Source organism: Heloderma suspectum, chromosome 11 (assembly GCF_057233095.1).
Source record: "Heloderma suspectum isolate Gila_16-S chromosome 11, 16-S_ref, whole genome shotgun sequence".
Taxonomy (NCBI): Eukaryota; Metazoa; Chordata; class Lepidosauria; order Squamata; family Helodermatidae; genus Heloderma; species Heloderma suspectum.
The window spans coordinates 28,382,889-28,396,681 of NC_139468.1; positions in this window are offsets into that span (position 1 = coordinate 28,382,889).

Consider the following 13,793-nt stretch of genomic DNA (forward strand, 5'->3'; position numbering starts at 1 on the left):
GTGAAGGAGGCCATCATCAGGCTGAGGAAACAACATAAACCCATCGGCGAGATAGCAAAAACATTGGGATTGGCCAACACAACAGTTTGGAACGTCCTGAAAAAGAAGGAATTAACTGGCAAGCTCAGCAACAGCAAAAGGCCTGGAAGACCACGGAAGACAACTAAAGTGGATGACGGCAGAATGCTGCTCATGGTGAAGAGGAACCCTTTCACAACATCTAGCCAGGTCAAGAACGCTCTTGCAGAGGTAGGCATGTCATTGTCAACATCTACAGTCAAGAGACAGCTTTATGAATGTAAATACAGAGGCTTCACAACAAGGTGCAAACCACTGGTAACGCTCAAGAACAGACAGGCCAGATTAGCCTTTGCCAGCAAACACCTACAAAAGTCTGCCCAGTTCTGGAATAAGATTCTTTGGACTGATGAAACCAAGATTAACTTGTACCAGAATGGTGGGAAGAGATAAGTATGGAGAAGGAAAGGAACAGCTCATGATCCAAAGCATACCACATCATCTGTCAAACATGGTGGAGGCAGTGTTATGGCATGGGCATGTATGGCCGCCAATGGAACCCGGTCACTGGTGTTTATTGATGACCTGACTGCTGATAAAAGCAGCAGGATGAATTCTGAAGTGCATAGGGCTATACTTTCTGCTCAGATTCAGCTGAATGCTGCCAAACTGATAGGACACCACTTCATATTGCAGATGGATAATGACCCAAAACATACAGCAACAGCTACCCAAGAGTTTCTCAAGGCAAAGAAGCGGGATGTTCTTCAATGGCCAAGTTAGTCACCTGATCTCAACCCAACAGAGCATGCTTTTCACTTCCTGAAGACAAGACTGAAGGCAGAAAGACCCACAAACAAGCAGCAGCTGAAGGCAGCTGCAGTAAAGGCCTGGCAAAGCATCTCGAGGGAGGAAACTCAGCATTGGGTCATGTCCATGGGTTCCAGACTTCAGGCAGTCATTGACTGCAAAGGATTTTTATCCAGGTATTAAAGGTGATCCTTAAGTTTGAAATGATGTTGGTTTGTTCCATTACTTATGAGCCACCAATGATGGATGTGTGTGTATGCCACTGGCTGTCCTTCCTGAATGGTTAGTGCCCCACTTTTGTCAAGCTCCTTGAATTACAGCTGAAAGTCCTGACTTCACTCCCATCAGGGTGTGTTTCCTTTCAACTTCAGTGTGGTGGTGTACAGAGGCCAACTGCCAAAACAGTTATCCTTCTTCCAATATTTCTGGCCCTGACTATAGATATAGATTATAGGTATAGATATATATAGCAAAACAGTCTCCTTTTTTTTTGGTGATGTGTTTCCTCTTTGGGAGCGATGCATCAGTGGCCATCTTAGATGCCAGTCATATTCTCCTCCCTGGTCAAACGCACACTGCAGAGGTGTTGAACCTCAGCGCTGGGGTCCAAATCCCTCCCTCCTGGGTTTGCCTTCCCCACATCACTAGGTTCCTTCCCCCTTGTCCCTGATCGTTTGGTGGTTTTCCATATTTTGCCGTTTTTTCGCTGTTCTAAAAGGCTGAAATGACTCTCTTAAGGCTTAGTTACTGCCAGTCAGAGTTTTAAGCTAAAATATGCTGGTATTTGGGGTATTTTGACCTCTTGCCTTTGGTTCCATCCCTTGTGTTCAGCCCTGCCCATCACTGTAAGGCAGTCCCCCAGAGCTTCTCTGAAATTGAATTTGGCCCATGGGCTGAAAGAGGTTCTGCATCCCAGGTGTGTAGGGAGGCAGAGATTGCCAAAGGACTTCCCTGAAACTTCCATTCAATTTCTCAACAAGTCCTCTCTCCTCCCAGCGTTCCCTGCAAACCTCGCCCCCTGCCACAGCTCTCCTTCCCCATATATTCACCGCCATGTATCAAAAGGTGCAAACCCTTCATTAACAATGTCATTGAAACACAAATAGGCATCAGAACTAAGCCCCTGACACATTTACATGACAGAAAGGGAAGTTAACATGCTTGGAAGTGCCTGAATGAGAAAAGAAGGGAAATCAGCGTATTTTTTTTTTAAGAAAAAGAAAAGACAATTCCATGCTGATTAATAAGTTATAATTATTCCCCTTTTCATCTTCCTCCCCCATTTTATTTAATAAGTAACATTTGATTATGAAGGATTTCCCACCCAAAACACAAGTTGACCAACCTGTGAAGGTTTGAAAAACGCTGAGTGAAAATGATCAAGTGGTGAAGAAAACACTTTGGTCACCAATGCAAAGGCATCCAACACTTTAGGGGTATTGGGGGCAGGCTTAACTCAAACCTCAATTATGGTGCAATCCTATGTTCCTGGGGGGGGGGGGGTCATCCCAGGAGCCATAGCACAGCCAGCATCAAGGGTAGGCATGGCTGGGCATCTGCTGAGGGGCCACATCCTAGCAGGGGCCCGTTGACAAGAGTCCCTTGGAATTGTTCCTCCTCTTCCCTGTTGCAACCTGCTTGTTCACTTGCTTCTCACTTTGGTCAAGATAATGGAGGTTTTGAAGAGGAGGAGCAGTAGATATGACTACCTATTCCTGTCAAGCAAGCACGTAGTAGCAATGATGACGACGAGGAGGAGAAGCAATAGAACCTGATGGTAATGATAATGAGAAGGTATTGGTTAAGACGCTGAATTGCAGACCGGAAGGTCGGCAGGACAGCAGTTCGAGACTCGAGTGCCGCGTGACGGAGTGAGCTCCCGTCTTCAGTCCCAGCTCCTGCCAACCTAGCAGTTCGAAAGCAAGAAATTGCACGTCGATGAATAGGTACCGCTTCAGTGGGAAAGGTAACAGCGTTCTGTGCACCTCGGTGTTCAGTCATGCCAGCCACATGACCACGGAAGCGACTTCGGACAGTGCTGGCTCTTCGGCTTAGAAATGGAGATGAGCACCACCTCCTAGAGTCGGACACAACTGGTTGGGGACACCTTTACCTTTTTAGACTCTCTGAGGGAGGGGAGCCATTGGGGGGGGCTGTCCCTTGGGCCCTCAAAAACCTGGTGCTGGCACTGGGTCATAGGATACTGCAGAGATGGAGGTCCGCCCAGGCAGCCCAGCTGGCAGTGCTTTGCTGGTGGTGGGGTTGAAAACAAGGCAGTTTGGGAGCATGCTGAGATGGCCAGAGACCCACAGGATCCTAACCTAACTCGTTCCACTGACATGCCCCCAAACAGAGCTGGAAACTACTTTAGCCCAAGGGTTCACGTAGTAAATTCTTTCCCATTGGAGGAAATGGGAGGTGGGAAGGGGGGGGGAAATTCCCCATTGCCTTCTGCCCTGGCCAGTCCAAGCAAGCGGGGCTTAGGAAATGGTGGTTTCTCTGCCATGTGTCTCACCAGCACTTCTTCACATGGCTTAACGGCAGAGTCTCAGTTCAGGCATCATGACAAACCATGGTTTGCACTAACTGCAGTCTAGAACCCAAGCCATGGTTTGAGCTTCCAAACGTACAGCAGGCCAACCATGGTTTAGTGCATGGGTAAGCAACCTGGCGCCCTCCAAATATTTTGGACTACAACTCCCATAAACCCCATGCAGCATGGCCAGGGGGTTAGGGATTCTGGGAGTTGTAGTCCAAAGCATCTGGAGGGCACCAGGTTGCCTACCCCAAAGGTTCCTGAATGCTTTGGTTTTCAGTCCATTTAGCACTCTCATCTCTAGGGTGTGGCAGCTTTTGGCATTGGAGTGGTGGCAATAACTAAGTTTGTTTGTCAACATCCAGCCAAACCATGGGCTTGCATACCTACTTCCGAGCAATACCGAACCAAAAGTTCAGCCTAACAAATGCTGGGTTCAAAATGCATGCGTGCATATGTTTGCAAACGTTTCTTTGGGAGGGGACTTAACTTTGGCAGCAGAAGTCGCAGTACCTTTTAAAACTTTTTTCCTATGTTTAATTTCCCCCCACCCCTTGGAACGATGCTGCGTAATGTTATAATGTTGTTCCAAGGGGCCTTCCGGGAGAAAACAGTGGCTGCTAGTGGGGACTACCGTCCCCCCCCCCCGCACTCCAGAATCTACCACAGAACAAAACATTTGCACTGAAAAATAGCCCAAATATTTGACACCCCTTCTCTTGCTCTGTGGCGTGTAACAGACTGACGAAGTGAGGTGATTGGTTCCATCCAGCTTGCCTTCAATTCTGGTTTGTCTGCCACTCATTGCAAGTCATAGCTTGTCAATGTGGACATCATGCTAAATCATAGCTTTTCCACCTACCCATGGCTTGCCATGACATTGAACTGAACCAGAGACATACCTTGCACCTTATGTGCCATTTCAAGCCAGCTAACAGTCCCCAACAGGGCTGCATGATGACGATTATTAGGGACGTGCAAAACTCGAGTTCACTGAAGTTCTCCAAATTCCATTTCGAAGCTTGTTCCAACTCGAGTCTGTACCCAATTGTGAGGTTTTTTTTTTCCTGTTCTCATGAAAATCCATACACGTTTTTATGCATATTGTGCATCTTTGAAAGGTATGCATTCTTCTCCCATTTATTAAAGCATATTTGTGCACATCTTCAATAGTGTGCATTTTTCACATGCCGTTGAGTGCATTTCTTTTGGTCCACAAATCACAGTGCAAGCTCTGTGGTTCACCACTACTGATTTCAGTTGGATTACATGAAGAACTAGAAACAGAATGTAACCAGAATATTCGGAACTTATTAGTTCATAATAGTAGAGGTAATTGTCTGATGTGTGTTAATATTTATACTGCAAAGTCAGAAACGTACAGGCTTCAACCACAGACTGCATCTGAGTCCATGATCAGTTCAGAAGGTGCAAACTGGATAAATCTTGATCAAAAACGAACTGAATCGAATTTCTCATACATCCCTGATGCTGATGCTGATGATGATACATTAAAATTCTGAGACCCAGCAATCAAAATTCTGCATCTGGAAAAGCTGAATTTGACAATCTGCATCAACTGAGCAAATTTACATGATTTCTCTTAACTTGCATAATAGATTCTGCTTTTGCTAGTCATAGACATGGGCAATATACAACACAGAGTGCTAAAACGTTTCTCCCAAGCACTGGAACTCTGAATTCTGCTGCTCTAATATCTCAGCTGGTATTAACCCACACACTTTTTAGGCCTCTGGATTGTCTCATCTGTGCCCTGAAGTTAGGCACAGAGCTATGTAGATCATCAGATACAAAGAGTATCCGCATATAGAGGAAGTTTAACCTCTTGCTTAACCATCTGGATTCTGTTTGTCTGCTGGATGGCAGCCTTCCCCAATGTGGTGCCTTCCAGATGTTGATGGACTCCGACTCCACCATCGCTGACCATTGCCCATGCTGGTTTTGGCCAATAGGAATTGTAGTTCAGCAACAACTGGAAGACATCCCATTGAGATACAAGGCTGTTCTAAGGCAAGGTCAAAGAGTGGGGGACAAAGAGAGCACTCCTGCCAAGTGCCTCTGCAGATAGGGATGGAGGCTGACTAAACCCCATTAGTAATAGGTTAGTGTTTTATAGAATGCTTTTAACCCAGTCTAGCTAACTTCAGGCAAGTCCATCTGCAACACTGAAGTAGAGAGGATCCCCCCACTGATTCCTGTCAAAAGGACTAGAAAGTTGCTTGAAGGAAGGGGAAAGGTGAAGGACAGGAGGAGCTGCTTGGGAAGCTGAATTTTTCCCCACAATGCATTTCTTCTGCAACCCTACAAAATCTTGGCATATACAAGATTCAAAGTATATATTTTTGTTTTTGTTTTGTTTCTCCTGAATTCGATTTATTTAAAGATCTCAAGTTCTTTCTCTCTTGAGTATAAAGAACTTTGCAAATGCTGGTAAAATCTTATCCACTGAATTGATGAGAACTGAACTGAAACAGAATTCTCACCCACCTGCACTGGCAAAATTCAGCTGGTACAGGTATTCCTAGCAGGGAGAGGATCATGTTGTAACCTGTTTGCTGTGTAACTGTTAAAGATGAGAGGTCTGTCAGAAGAAAAGAGGGGGCAGCCTTAATTCAGCACCAGAGTAGCTGGATACACAGGGATTCAAACCCAGACTTTGAAGAGCCAAGCAATCAAAGATCTGGACCTGGATGGACAAATCTGTCAGTTTTGGTTTCTCCCACATTCATTTTTGTTTTTTAAATCTCAAGTTCTTTTTATCCTGCATATGGAGATCCATGTGAATTTTGGTAAATTCTTATCAAAACCAAACTGAAACGAAATGGTCACCCATCCCTAATTCAGAGGCATGCTGTATGCAACCGCAAAACCAGATTTCACCAGCAACATCATTGACTGCGGGAAAACAGTTAATGTCCCTGTTTAGCTACATCAAGCCGTCGAGTCTAGGAAAGCTCCCAGGAGCTCCCCTTTGTCCTTCATTTGGCCACATGTCCAGAGTTCATTCTGCTATGGAGGTTCCCTCCCACCCTCCTCCACCATGAAGGGTGAAAGACAAAGGCAGGACTCACGGAGTTTGTTTGCAAACCCTCCCGAAGATTATGCTGAGCTGGAGGATCAGGCGAGGAAGCAAACATAGCAAGATGTTACATTTCCATGGCCTAATGGGCAGCTGGAAAGGTAAAACCTGCCTCTCCCAAGCGAGATACACAAGGATCTGAAGAGCAAAGCAAACACAAAGGGATGGAAAGGCAGGCACCAGATTGCACCGGCATGATAAGGAGGTCACGTCCCTCCCAGCGACAGGTCGGCTTTCGAGACTGATCTTTGCGCCTCTGCAGATGCTATTCTAATGGGGGTGCGTGGAAAAAACCAAACAAAAACCAAGGCCCAAGTGCTACATCTTGAGGCTGTTCGCACATTCACCATGATAAATAGGAGCATCTCACAGGCCGACATTTGTGCGTCCGTACAAACTTTGAAACTCCAGCTTGCTGCGTTGAGTTGGAAGAGGATGGCGTATGCAAATATTGACCTTGTCTGAGGGCCACTTTACTATTGATATCAAGGCCAGTGTTAAGGGTAGGCCTGGTCGGGCACTTGCCAAGGACCCACACCCCAGCAGGGGCCCACTGACAAGAGCCCCCCTGGAGTTGCTCCTCCTCTTCCCCATTGCAACCTGCTTGTTCACCTGCCTCTCACTTTGGCCCAGACAATGGAGGGGGTAAGAAGGTGGAGCAGAAGACGCCACTGCCTCCTTGCTCACTGGCTCTGTACCTGTCAAGCAAGCAAGTGGCAACAATGATGAGGAAGAGGATGAGGAGCAAGAGCTGCTGGGGACCATGGTGCAAAGGTAGACTCTCTGAGAGAGGGGGTGTCTTGCCTAAAGGCCCTCAGAACCCTGGAGGAGGGACTGATTGATATGGCCACAAGAGATGTAGTTGTAAGGCCAGTTGGGTGAAGCTTTTATTGATTTACCAGGCAGGGCAATTTTTTAAAATCAGGGAGTGCCCGTACTGGCTCCAGGTTTTGGAAGACCCTTGGAGAGAGCACCCTCAGTTGGCCCTAGGGAGGTACAGATTGTATAATATCCGTTCCGTCTGTGTTTTGCAGGTTGTCAGGTGCCTTTCATTCTGTCTTCTGCCCATCAACGGAATTGGATTTTTTTTTTTTTAGTTTCCAAATTTGTGCAAATTTGCATTTGCACTGATTTGCACATGCAAAAGTGCATAAATTCTCACAAAATGAGCAAACCCCCCCCCCCTGCACATTTGCATGCTTCAGCCTATGGGGGAAATGCACATTTTTGGCCGCTTTTTATTTCTGCGTATTTTTTTACAACGAACTTTGTGCAAAATTCTCAACAGTTAGGAAAATGGTCTGCAAGTCTGTGGAATCTGCCTGACAGGGGAACAGCTAGTCTGCTGTGGAACCCATGGGTTGGATTTATAAGAATCTGAACTCACTGGGTTCCATTGTGGATTTCTCTGACATCCCTAGTTGGTCATCCTCTGTTAGTGCCAAGAACTCACATTGTCATCATCATCAGCTGCTGCTGCACCTGCTCATCATTACTTCCCTCTCCTTGCTTGCTTGGCAGAGATCCCATGGGCAATCAGGCAATGGCCTCTACTGCTCCTCCTTCTCACCACCACTGCTGTCTGGGCCAGAGTGAGAGGCAGGTGAACATGCAGGTTGTAGCAGTGAAGAGGAGGAACAGGTCCAGGGGGATCTTGGCAGTGGGCCTCCTACTGGGGTGTGGGCCCTTGGCAGGTGCCCAACCATGCTGACTTTTGGCGCCAGGCCATCTGTGTCTGTGTGTTGTGAGTGAAGGCCACACTGGCTTATTTGAAGCTAATTCAGTTCTGGTGTGTTACAGTAATACAGAATGACAATGGAAATGTTGCAGATGGCCTTGCCTTGCATAACATCGCGTGGTAGCTTTTGTTTACTAACGTGTAAGCTATCTTCTGTACTGCAGGGGATGTGCTATCCTTGTTACTGTTAGGCCTCTGAAGCTGAACTGATGAGAAGCTTTTAGATCTACAAAAAGCTGCCCCATTTTATTTATTACTTTTATATCCCATCATTCTTCCAAAGATCTTAGGGGAGTGCACATGGTTTTGTTTTATTCTCACAACAAGCCTGTGAGGTAGGCAAAGTGGAGCGAGAGAGGAACTGGCCCAAAGTTACATCACACGCTTCACGGCTAAGCAGAGATTTGCAACACTCTATATGTCAGGCTTCCCCAAGCTGGTGCTGTCTAGATGTGCTGGACTACAACACCGATCATCGCCAGCCCCATGCTGACTGAGGATGTTGGGAACTGTAGTCCAATGCATCTGGAGGGCAGAGCTTGTGAAAGGCTGTTTGATACTCCCTGGCTCTCAGTAGTTGGGCAACGGTTAAAAAAAGAGAATGAACACAAGTGTGCATACAAACTGCAAATGGCAACTGCCATCTTAGAAGAGGCATTCCCCCTACCATTTCACACCAGTGGGAATGCCTCTCCTAAGAGGATGCTTGCTATGACCCATGTGTCTGTTTTCTAAATACAAAGGCTGCTCTTTTTCTGCTTTAGAAATACTAAAGTTTTTGTTCATAGGAAAATGAAACTCAAGGGTGGGGAGCCCACGAGCTGCATGCACCCCTCTAGCCTTTTTTGCAAGCCCCACCACCCCTGCTCTGCTGAATGTGCAGCTGAAATTCAACAGCAGCAAACAAACCACAATTTTGCTGCTAAATAAGGTGCATGTTCCCCACATACCCCCTTCAACAGCAAAGTTGCGACTTTTCTGCCCACGCTGAATTTCGGTGGGCTGTTCGACAGAGCGGTGGCAGCAGTTCCAGGGAGGGTGTGACCACTGCTGGGTTCTTGGCAGGCGAACTTGGCTTCAGACCAGCGGGAGTCGCCCACCCCTGATGCAACTGAATCATTAAGAGGGTTCTTCTAGTGTGTGCTGTTAAATCACAGATGTTTACACACACAGGTGTATGTATCTCCCATAAGCCTCTGACACAGGACTAACACAGCTGCCTTTCAAATGCATGCTCAGCACGGTAGGAGCGATTTCAACATGGATTGCTCAGCCACATGGGCAGGGCTGATCACATGGATCATCTCCATGGAATCAGGACCCTCAGGACAATCATTCTTGGCCATGCGATCGCATTTTTCGCATGCCTCACCCCTGCAGTGTAGGATCACGCCACACTGAAGCAGCTCGTAAGCTGATGGGCATGCACTTTGCTCACTCCGCTTGCCTTCAGAAAGTATTTGAGGTACAGCAGCAGCCTGAAAGGACAAAGAACCTGGTCTGTCTTCCAAGTTACAAATGTTTCCTTGCCTGGTTACCCAAAGCAATTCTCGCTTGTCTTAGGTGACCAGGTATGTGGCTGCTTTCAAGGCAAGTGGCGGAAGGCAATCACTGGAAACCAGAACGTCCTCTGTTCATCACAGCACTAATTATGCATTGCCAAAAAAGGAGAGACACAACACAAGAGGCAAAAGACACAGATTTGCATGAAAATGGCGAATGCTGATTTATAGGTACACATGCAAACTTAGAAATAAATGGAAATACAGTTCATCTCATTATAAGGGGGAAGACTGTGACCAGGTAGGAGACCTGTGTGGTGTGCCTCCCCAGTCTGCTCTCCAGGTGCAGCTGGGGGTCAGTTTCAGGGCCCCTGCTCTCCTTTCATACCATTCTTACTCTTTAAACCCGACTTGGCCTGGACAGCCCTTCAAATACATGGTACCTTCAAACAGAGGAATGTCCTTTGTAAAAGAGGACACACAGCCAACATCTGTTGACTACTCCACTAATTCTATATATATACTTTTGTAAACTGCCCAGAGAACTTCGGCTATGGGGTGGTATAGAAATATTATAATAATAGTAATAATAATAATGACAGCAATAATAATAATAATAATAATAATAGTAATGTAATAGTAATAAAATAAAAATAATAAAAATAATAGCAATACAATAATAGTAATAATAATAGTAATAATAATATACAGACTGGAGTTGGGGGGAACAGCTATCGTTGATGGTGGGGTGCCTAATGAATACATCAGATATTCAGCACCTGAGAAGAATGACCGAATTATGGTGAAGGGTTTCCAACTATTTGATTTCCTTTGTACAAGCAAAAATAGCTTGTAAAAAAACAACAACCCCTATTACAAATCAACTCCACTGCAAAGATTCCAAGTTCTTCTGTTATTAGGGAAGGAATATGAACCTCTATATTCTCCCCACATTCTGTACTTTTCATACTGTTATACAATTCATCATCACAATCCTGCATGTGTGTGTGTGTCCTGGGTGGACATTTTCTCCAGGGATCAGTTTCGTGTGCAGTCTTTATATTCTACATTTTCTTGTTCCGTTGTGGGCTTAGGTTTGCTCCCCTTTCCTAAGGAGAATGTATATCCATATCTATATATCTATATCTGTATATTTATCTATCTCCAGATCTCGCTCTTCGATGTGTTCAAATACAAACGGTTAGAAGCAAAAACAACATCATTTCCTTTAAAAAAAATTTAAAAAAGGAAAAAAGGAAGAAGATAAAATGCCTGTTTCAGTGCCTAACAAGGAGTTAAAAACAGCTGCCTGGTTGTCATGGCAGCCTTTCTTTTAAAGAAGAGCAGAGTTGATTACAACATTAGGAACCAAAAAAAGAGAGGAAAATAATGGAATCAAGGGGAAGAAGGCAGACACAAGAACATTCGCTTTGGAGCTGGCAGCTGGACCAAGGGGAACAATCTACGCCCCATTAGCGGTCATGACAAAACAAAGTATGTTTGCTAGCTGTTCATTAACTAGAAGCAGAGCTCCCCGCTTTGACTAATCAGCCAGCCTCCCCGGCTGCAATAGTCAGTATCGTGGGCCGCAGCTGGGAGGTTATCAGGAGCAGATAATATTTGAGATCAGCATCACTTAAACCGGGGGAAGCAGGGCAAAACCCTACTTTCTGTTCTGCTGTACTGGGGTGTGCATGCACGCGCATGGTCAACTCATTGTTATGTGCTTCTCTCCTCTCCCTTCCTTGGGAGGTTCCAGGGCAGCAGCACTACCCTCATAAGAGTTAGGAACGTCGGAGGCTGCCTTCTACCGAGTCAGACCCTTGGTCCATCTACCCTGGTATTGTCGACATGGACCGGCACACCAGTCCAGGCTTTGGGGCAGGATTTGTTCCTCGCCCTACCTAGAGATGCTGGGGATCGAACCCGGGACCTCCTGCATGCAAAGCGGGTGCTCTACCACTGAGCTCCAGCCTCCCATGGAAAGACTTAGGACATTTTCATACCATTTGCTCTATTTACAAAATATACACACTGAGCAAAAGTGGAGGCGAAACAAAAGTGCCCTTACGACACAGCAAATCCACTACCCCGGATCAGAACCCGAGAGAGAGAGCGCGGGCAATTCAGTGGTGGCTGGTGATTCCAGTTCCAGAGGGGCGGTTGTTCCATTTGAGGATTTAGTTACACCAGTCAAAACTCTACAGCTGCTGTCCAAGGTGCTGAGACATCCCCCAAATGGGTTCAGCACCTTGGATAGCACCTTTAGAGTTCTGGCTGGTGGTAACGAAACCCCCTAATGGAAACAAAGCCCCTCCAGAACTAGAGTTACCAGGTGCCACTAATCAGCCTATCAATGATAGAATCATAGAGTTGGAAGGGACCTTGGATATCATCTGATCCAATGCCCAGCTCAATGTAGGCTCTGCAACGCAGGATGCAGCTACAGCATTTTTTAGATTGTAAGCCGGTGGGCAGGGACCGTCTTCTTTGTTCATTGATTGTAAGCTGCTCTAGGGGCCCTTTTTGGCTGAGGAGCTGGATAAAAATGCAATAAATAAATAAATAAAACAAACTCTGCATGGAAATACCGCCCCTCCGGAACTGGAGTAACCAGCCGCCACTGGAGAGATTGGATCCCTGTGCTCTTAATAGTGTCTTTGGCCAACTCACAGTGTCTCAGGCGTCTCCCACTCTGCCATCCTCTATGGTTCTCACCATCTCCACTTTTGGCGTGTGTGGGGGTGCCCATCTTGGCTAGTGGTTAAAGCTGCCTCTGCAGACAGCTGTTGCTTACGGCAAAGGTAACCTTTTGCAATTGTGAAACACGGCGGCGATTGATTGATGTGAGGAGATAACAGCGTTACATCACCCAACGACGTCCACAAACACCGGCTTGGCTTGTGAGCCAGCCATTATTTGCGGCTGCTCCTGCTTCCCTCCCCTCCCTTGAGACCTCTGGTGCGCACAGAAGGACTCCTCCCTGGAAGGCAAGAAACAGGAGTCTCTGCTGCTGCTGCTCAAAGGGGACTCCTGCAGTTTTTTGCCTGCTTGAAACTATGGTGGAAATAAGACCCCCAGGGCACAGATCTGTGCAGTGCAGGGTGTCCCGCTTGCCAGAGAGCCGGGGATTTGTCGACCCCTTACATGAGACACCGAGTTGGATCCAGAGTTGCACCAAGCAGAACTCGGTGAGCTGGATAATCTTGTGGGCGGAAGGTGAGGGGAAGAGGAGGAGGTGGTGCACGGAATGCTGATCAAATTTGCAGATGACACAAAATTGGGTGGAATGGCTAATACCTTGGAAGACAGAAACAAAATTCAAAGTGATCTTGATAGACTGGAGCGTTGGGCAGAAAACAACAGAATGACATTTAATAGGCATAAATGCCAAGTTCTTGTCAGGGTGGACACTGAGCCCATAGAATCCTAGAGTAGTTCTGATTCTGAGGAAGAGCAGTCGCTCCTGGGAGGGGAGCGCGCTCCTCTTTCCCAGGGCCAACAGCTGACAGAGATTCCTCCCACCCACATTCCTAGCTTAGATAGCAGTCCAGGGAGTGACAGAGCGCGGATAGCAGACTTGGTGGACGCGCGACACCGACACAGAGAGCGGCGCCAGATGGAGGGTGCGGAAAGGAGGCGTAGTGCCCAGTTGGCGCGCAAACAACGGCTGCGCCCAGAGAATCCAAGGGAAAAGGGGAGGGACTCTCCCTAGTCCTTAAGTTCAGGGGTCTGCCAGTGATTCCCTTTCGAACGGGGACCAACTGTTCCAACTTAGGGCATAGGTACTGTGCTGCTCAGATCTAGTTGCAAACGGTATAGTAGATAAGTTGTAAAAGAATAAAGCTTTGAAAGGAATCCCTTTGTCTGTGTCTGGACTTGGCTACTGGATTAGACTGAGAGAAGCCTCCAAGGAGCCCTTGACAGTTCTGCACCTAAGAAAAAGAAACCAAATGCACAGTTCCAAGATGGGGGATACTTGGCTCAACACTACAAGTGAGAAGGATCTTGGAATTGTTGTAGATCACAAGCTGAGCAATATGACAATGGAACCAATTCCCTAGGGAGGTAGTGGGCTCTCCCACACTG